Source organism: Capsicum annuum, chromosome 8 (assembly GCF_002878395.1).
Source record: "Capsicum annuum cultivar UCD-10X-F1 chromosome 8, UCD10Xv1.1, whole genome shotgun sequence".
Classification (NCBI taxonomy): domain Eukaryota; kingdom Viridiplantae; phylum Streptophyta; class Magnoliopsida; order Solanales; family Solanaceae; genus Capsicum; species Capsicum annuum.
Window position 1 is genome coordinate 148,380,957 of NC_061118.1, and position 8,655 is coordinate 148,389,611.

Below are 8,655 nucleotides of genomic sequence, written 5' to 3' on the forward strand. Positions count from 1 at the left end.
TGAGGATTTTAGAGAGAGAGAAAATGGGGGGTGGGTGGGGTTAATAGTTGAGTTGAGGAAGAAGACGGAAGCTTTACCGAGAGGTTTTTCTTTTTTCTTTTTTTTTTAATTTTTCAATTTCTACTGCTAGTGCCCGGGAAATTTTTATCAACGTACAAATAGCGAAACGTATAGTACAACTTTCTTAATGCACGGTTTGCTCTCTGGCAGGAAATCCTAAACTGTAACGTTGGTAGGATTCTTGAAACCTGTTGTACGTGATACAAGTATAATATAAATTTAATTTAAAAAAAAAAAATATTCCATCAATATTAAATAATATTTATTATTTAATTTATTACTTAAAATATTAAATTAATTTTATTTAAAAGTAATATAATAAAATTGTTCTATTATTTATTACTATTACTTTATGTGAATCTCAAGTAAATAACGAAAAATTATTGTTGGAGGGAGGTAGTAGCTAACAAGTATATATATCACTGTTTATTATTATATATATATCATTAATAATTTGTTACTAATGCACCAAAGAGTTGCTTAGAAGTCTCTAATATAAACCATTTTGTTTTATATTTTTTCTGTCCAATTTAAATCTCATGTAAAGAATTGGGAAATCTCATAGGCAAAACTCTTTTTTACCCTTGATCTTTCAAATTTTTTTAATTCTATTTTATATTAGTTTTTAAAATGTGTGTGAAAGAGAGAGATAGAAGATGGAATTAAAGTAGAAAAAATGTAAGTGATTTGACTTATAAAAAAGTTTGACATGTGTGTATCTCTAGTAAATTTACCATTTGAATTCTGATTTTTGTTATACCCACCCCAAGTTTTTATGTCCTAGTTGTCGTTCAGAGAGTAGAGCAAAATTCTGTGTCTGACTATGCATTCCAATATGTATTTGTTTAGCTTCTCCATTTAGGGTGGGATTGATTTCATGAAAACTGTTTTCTTAAAAAAAAAAAATGGTCAAGCGCCCTCTCAACCTTTACCTCAAATTTCAACTATACACTCAACCCCTCTGAACTATTTTAAAGTGAAATTATTATCCCCTGAACTATTTTAAAATAGAATTATTAACCCCCGAAAACTGACAATCAATCATTTGGAATATGGTATGATGCACGCGCTGCCACGTCATTTTCACGTCATTTTTTCTTTTCTTTTTTTACTCTAAAAATTAATTATTTAACTTTATTATTTCCTTTCTCTTCCCCATTTTTCATTTTCTTCTTCAACCAATTTCATCTTCTTGGATCAAAAATAGAATTCTTGGGAAAAAAATGGCGGGTTAATGAAGTTCTTGAATGGCGGGTTAATGAAGTTCTTGAACGGCGGATTAATGAAGTTCTTCAACCCAATTTCATCTCTTTTTTATCAAGATCGCCATTAATGGCAAATTCTTCCCCATTGTGGAAATTTAAAGCTTTGAACTCGCAATTAATGGAGGATCTTGAGCAAAAATAGAGAAAATCGGAGAAATGGGTTGAAAATTATATATGGCATTGTGGAAATTCGAAACTTTGAGCTCGCCATTAATGGCGATCTTGAGCAAAAAGAGAGGAAATCGAATTTCTTGAATTTTTTCAAGTTTTTTTAATCGGAGTTCCCCAACTTCCTCATTCAAGAATTCATTAATCGGAGAAATCTTATTATTTCCTTAGTTCAAGTGTTTCTTGGTTTCAATTTCAGAGCAAAAAGAATTTCTTTGTTTCGGAGAAATCCATTAATGAGGAAGATGAGGAACTCCATTAATGAGTTTTTGAATTTTTATTTTGAAAAAGAGAAGAAGAAGATATGACGTAGCAATTAGAATTCATTAAAAAAAAAATTGTTTGCAACATAATTTAGTTCATGAAAAATAAATTTTAACCACAAACAAAAATATGAAGAAACAAGAATTTTTTATTGATAAACGATTGTGGTTACAAATCTGTTTCTCCCTTGATTCTTCTCTCTTGATTTTCTCTTGATTTTCTCCGTAATTCGAGGACCGTTAGTGGCTTATTCTCAAATATAGGATGATCTCTTTATGAATATCCCATAATTTTGTGGGATATTAGAGATCCCAATCTTTTTACGAATACCCATCAGTTTATGGGATATTCAAGATGCCTGTTTCAGGAACGTGTTACCCTTTAAATAGGTGAGATTTAGGTAAAGTAGCCTTCTAGAACTCTAACAGAATTTGAATTCTTATTGAAGAATCCACAAATTTTAGATGTCTACAAAGGCCCCCTACTTCAAGGCTTGTCGAGTGTAGATTTGATGACGAGTCTTGAAATACCAATAGAGCTTCCATCTTTATGCGGTGGCACAAATTTGCAGATCTGATTTATGAGAGAAGAGATGAAGGGCAGATTTGGTCCCACTAGGCGTGCCAATTTGTTTGCAACATAATTTAATTCATGAAAAATAACTTTTAACCACAAACAAAAATATGAAGAAACAAGAATTTTTTTATTGATAAACGATTGTGGTTACAAATCTGTTCCTCCCTTGATTCTTCTCTCTTGAATTTCTCTTGATTTTCTCCGTAATTCGAGAACTGTTAGTGGCTTATTCTCGAACATAGGATGATCTCTTTATGAATATCTCATAATTTTGTGGGATATTAGAGATCCCGATCTTTTTACGAATACCCATCAGCTTATGAGATATTCAAGATGCCTGTTTCGGGAACATGTTACCCTTTAAATAAGCGAGATTTAGGTAAAGTAGACTTCTAGAACTCTAACAAAATTTGACTTCTTATTGAAGAGCACAAATTTACATGTCTACAGTAATAATTAAAATATTTATTATATTATTAAAAATAATGACATGACAATCAGAAAAATAAAGAATTTAAGTGAAATGGGTCAACTAACGCGCCCATGGGCGGGTGTAGTCATGTCCAGTGACAGGTCAGCAACTAGGGGTAATAAATTTGATAAAAGTAAGTTTAGGGGGTAATAGATCATCTTTGAAGGTTGAGTGTGTAGTTGAAATTTTGACTAAAGGTTGGGGGTAATAGACTATTTTAACAAGTGAGCTTTTTAAAATTTTTTATTTTTTTTAGATTAAAATTAGCTTTTTTAAATATATATATTTGTTATGCAAGAAAATTGTTGTGAAAGTATTTGTTTTAATTTAAACAAATATGGGAGATAAGGGTGTAAGGTGGTAGCGGCGGCGGCGAATGAGCATAAATATGAGGTGTGTTAGAAGATTGATTTTGACACAACCAATGTGGAATGTTGCTAATGAAGCTTATTTTTTCTACTTTCATTAGAAAAAAATCACATGAGAAAAGTTTTAAAAAATTTCTCCGTATAAATTACTTGTCACCTCGATGTAGATTTACTCTTTCGCCTGATAGAATAGAATGATCACAATTCACAATATCTCAATCTTACAGTACCCTCAATTTAATCCCTTAGGGGTCGTTTGGTAGGAAGACAAGTTATGCAGGATTAGTAATGGATGAATTACTAATACAAAAATTGTAATGCATGAATTATTTTTTACCAAGTGTTGGTTCATTGTATTTGATTTAAAATTCTACAAATATCTTTTTTTATAATTATGCCCTTGATCTTATTGTTGAATTTCTATTTCATTTGATCTACTAATTAATGGACCAATGTTTGCAACAAGGGGCTGAACCAAAGTATTTCTTGTTCCACTAGCTTCATTTGGCCCTCCAAATCTTCTAAGAGAAAATAGCTTTGGCCTAACATGATTTATGGAGATTAAAATGGTTTCGATAGTGATAAAAAATTACTCATCTTACGAAGTTCGTTCGTAACTAATATAAAATTTACTCATCTTATTCGCTGTAACATCTTCTGTTTTTTGGTAGGAAGACAAGTGATCATATCAAAAGAAAAGCTATTAATTAGTTGGATAAAAGGAAAAAATAGATTGAAAGGTAATTTGGTCATTTAATTCTTTTATTCATATGTTATTTGATCCAGTATAAGTAATTCTTAGATTTCCTCGTATGGGGTGCTCCCTTTCAAGATGTCAAGTTCGATACTTACTGGGTGCAAACAATTTTTGAGGGCCATCGGACTGGGTGAAACCCTGAATTACCCATGGTGCACTTGCGGGAAACTCCTTGCCGAGGGCCTGTACACCCCCGGGATTAGTCGGGGCTTGAAGAGTCTCGGACACCCGATGCAAGTAAAAAAAAAAAAAATACACCCTATGGTGTATTAGTTATCCATAAATAAAGAGGGGTTAAATTAAGTTGTGCAACCAAACAATGAACTAGGCAAGATTAAACTTTAATACATGGACTATTTTAATTAATACATCCTACCAAAACCAAACGGGTCGTTAGTAACCTCAGAATATTGCAATAACCAGCACACAAAAACAAGTAAAAAAAATATATTTGTTATAAATGTATTTACATTAGAGTGAATGTTTAAGATCTAATAAGATTTATCAAGATCTAGTTGATATCTATCAGGATTTGAAGTATCTGTCTTTTAGTCAGAAACTAGGAGTAAACTTCCCTAATAAATAAAAGGACTTTTAGTCAAAAACTAGGAGTAAATTTTCCCTATAAATAGAAGAGCTTTAAATTATCCTCAACGATCCAAGAGAAAGAGAATCCCTCAAGATGATCTCTCATCCTCAATAGAAATAACAATTACTCTCTCAATTCTCTCTACTCTTCTTCTTTATTCTTAGTTATTTCATAACATGTTATCAACACGAAACTCTACCTTTTTATTCTTAGTTATCTCATAACGCGTTATCAGCACGAAACTCTACCTTTCTGAGCAATGAAATTAGAGTTAATCTTCTGTCGATTCAAGTATGCAATATTTATTCGTTTAATAACAAATCTTAGTTAGAATTAATCTACTTTATGACTTGAAATCTAAATATTTGTCTAGTCTTAAAACATTGGTATTGGTTTTCATCCATTAGCAAAGTCTATTAAAGTCATCTAATCAAAGTTAAAATTAGATTACTGAAAGAATCCAATTATTAACTCGGTATGGAAAATCGCTACTATTGTTATTCTATATTAACCTAGTAATGGTTAAGAATTTCTATGTACATCCGTTATGCAAAAGTAACAACATACAATTGTTTAAGCATCTTAAAAGTGCATTACTTTTTCATTACACATTCTGTTATTTTCTGCGTGAAAAATTATATCTTATATCCTTGTGGTTTAATCTAACTAATCAACTTTGATTTTGTCCTATTTAATTTTAATGAGTTCAAATATTTGGACATCACGAGTTTATTATTAAATTGATATAATTCTATTGAATTTTTTGGATATGAGGGAACCTAATTGGTTCAAAATTATTTTTGTCTTTAAATTGTTCTTGAAGAACAATATTGTTAAAAGGTATGATGATGGATTTAAGTCTCAACTCATTAAATAGTAAGACATTGAGGTAGAGTCCTGATGCATTATGATGATAAGATGTTGGGTTCAACTCTCATCGGTTTATGCCTAAGACGCTCATATATGGATAAGATGTTGAGTTTGGATCTCAATGCACCATATTGATAATATTATGATGGCTAAGGCAAAATAATCTGTATTTGGTGAAAATTCATGAAACCTGTCCATTGAATATTCTTTATTCCATGAAGTGAATGTGGTAGCAATATATGATAGGTCTGAAAGATGACAATTTGCTCCATTCTTGAAGTGAATGTGGTAGCAATACATGACATACTTTGAAAGATATGTATGCCTCGATATGGTTATACGCTATCAAAATTTGATAGGCTTAAGGTACAATTATATTTCATTTCTGGGGAATGATAAGCTTATTAATGCAAACGTGCACTTGATTATGATGGTATCACAACTCACCTCTGAATGAGGCAGAATAACTGAGAAGAGTTATTTTGAAATCTACTTCTAAAACAATAAATCTGAAATTTATTCATATAATAGTAAATCTGAAATTTACTAAAGAAAAAAATACATGTCATAGTAAACTTGGAGTTTACAAGAATAAAAGTTTATAAATTGATATGAACAATTGTGACATCTTGAAGATGTGCATATTGAGTATTAGACATGTATTGAAGAACTAGAAGATTCTTCGAGAATTGTTTATGTCGCTTGTTCTCATGATAAGTTGTTTGGACCAACTAATATTGGGATTGAATCTATTAAAATCTAAAAAGTATAAAAGGTGAATAAGGGCTTGTTCACCTATCATGTGATTTGTTGAAAAGATGTATCAATAAGATGTGCACGTGTACATTCATTGTCAACCCGCATTTGACATTCATAAAGTTGCTTACTCAATAAAATTGAGTTAAGAGCAAAACTTTCAGATTGTGTAATCAAGACAATTCATTTTGATGATGATGGCTTGACATTGAATGCCTTCGATAGATAGCACAACCATTACTAATGAGAACAAAGCTTCATGTGCTAATCTGAAATATGATATGTTGCATATAATAGCACTTGTATGTATTAGACCAATAAATTATGATTATTTCTTCCTTTTCAATTGGTTCAAGGTCAGGAACCAACTATTTCATCTAATAGTTTTGATGTGCGGTATACGATTAATGAATATACGATGATGCACAAAGATGGATTCCTCAAAGAAGATGAAGGATGTATCTTAGTTTTCCTAACATAAGGGGAAGATTATAAGCAGCTATGAAATATTTTAGAAATTATCATCAGATCTTCATTCAAAAGATAATTCAAGTCAAATGTCGAAAGCATCTCATATTTAAGCTGCAAGTGCTCCTATTTTGTGTCCATGAAGGACAAAGTCTATGCATGCGTGAAGCATGTTAGACCAATCGGTTCCAATGAAATAATCCTTAAAAGGGATAAGGAGCAAATAATCATAATAAGAAGGCAATGTCTATGACATAATACTTCATAAAACCTTATAAGAGGTTCAGGTACCTGAAAATAATGAAGTGATGAGATTTCAAAATATTATATCACACTGTGAGCCAATATGAAATGATGTATCATCAATAATATCTTAGATACAATATTGACGCAATATTGTAAAAAATTACCAGGATCTGAATTCTACCTTTATTTAAGTATACTGACGTAGAAACATTTATCAAGTGACATGAAAGAATGCATCTAAGTGAAAACTTATTTGATTTGCACTCCACACACTTGAAGATATCACACATGAAAATGTTGAATATTGTCACTTGATATAATATATCTTGCAAATACTATAAGGCCTGATATAGCTTTTTCAGTTAATTTGTTAGCAAGGTATAGTTCTGCTCTTACCGAGACATTAAAATGGGATCAAACACATAATCTTATTTTATTCTAAAGATTGCAATTCCGATCTTATTGGTCATGCTGATGTTGGGTACTTATCTGACCCACATAAAGTTCGGTCTCAAACAGGTTATGTGTTCACATATAGGGATATTCCCATATCTTGGATATATACAAAGCAGTCTATCTTGCCACTTCATCGAACCATGTTGAGATTATAGCTATTCATGAAGCAAAACAAGAGTGTGTGTGGTTGAGGTCCACAATACATCTCATTCGAGAAAAATATGGTTTGAAATATGACAAAGTACCCACAAATTTATACAAAGAAAATGCAACATGCATAACACATCTTAATGGAGGATTTATAAAAGGAGATAGAACGAAGCACACTTCATCAAAACTTTTCTACATACATGAGCTACAAAAGAATGGTGATATTAACGTGCAACAGATTCATTCAAGTGACAATGTGGCTGATTTATTCATCAAGTCTCCCTCAATTGCAACTTTCAAGAAGATAGTGCACATAATCGGGATGCAAAGTTCATTGATGCTCTCGTCAGGGAGAGCAAATACGCGTTGTACTCTTTTTCCCTTTCAAGGTTCTGTCCCACTGAATTTTTCTTATAAGGTTTTTAATGAGGCAGTCTATATGTGTATTGTTAGAGATGTGTACTCTTTTTCCTTTGTTAAATTTTTTTCCCACTTGATTTTTTCTAGTAAGGTTTTAACGAGGCATATATGTATCAATTAGACATTCAAGAAAGAGTATTATAAATGTATTTACATTATAGTGAATGTCTATATAGATAAGATCTATCAAGATCTAATAAGATCTAGTTGATATCTATCATGATTTGAAGTATCTGCCTTTTAGTCAGAAACTAGGATTAAATTTCCCCTATAAATAGAAGGACTTCCTTCATTGTAAATTATCGTCAAGGATCCAAGAGAATCCCTCAAGATGATCTCTCATTCCTTAAGAAAAATAACGACTCTCTCTATTCTCTCTACTCTTTTTCTTCTTTATTCTTAGTTATTTCATAACAATATTCATTTTCTTTGTGTTTTATTCTTAAATAGTCTGCCTAACCCAATGAATCTTCTCCCCCGTCCTAAATTATTTGATGTCATCTGACAAAACATAAAATTAAAGAAAGAACCTGTGGACACATAAAATTTATTGGATCAAATTCATATAAAATTTAAATTTGATCCACATTTTATTGGGTTTAAACTTATTTTGGGCTTAAAAAATAATAAGCTTATTGTATTCCTCATCAAGGTCCATCTCACCTTGAAGCCCAAATTCATTAAGTGACGTGACATCCCAGTCAAATCCAAGACCAATGAGATGCCGCCATATGTACAAATGATATGAAAATCTCATTCAAATTCAACAA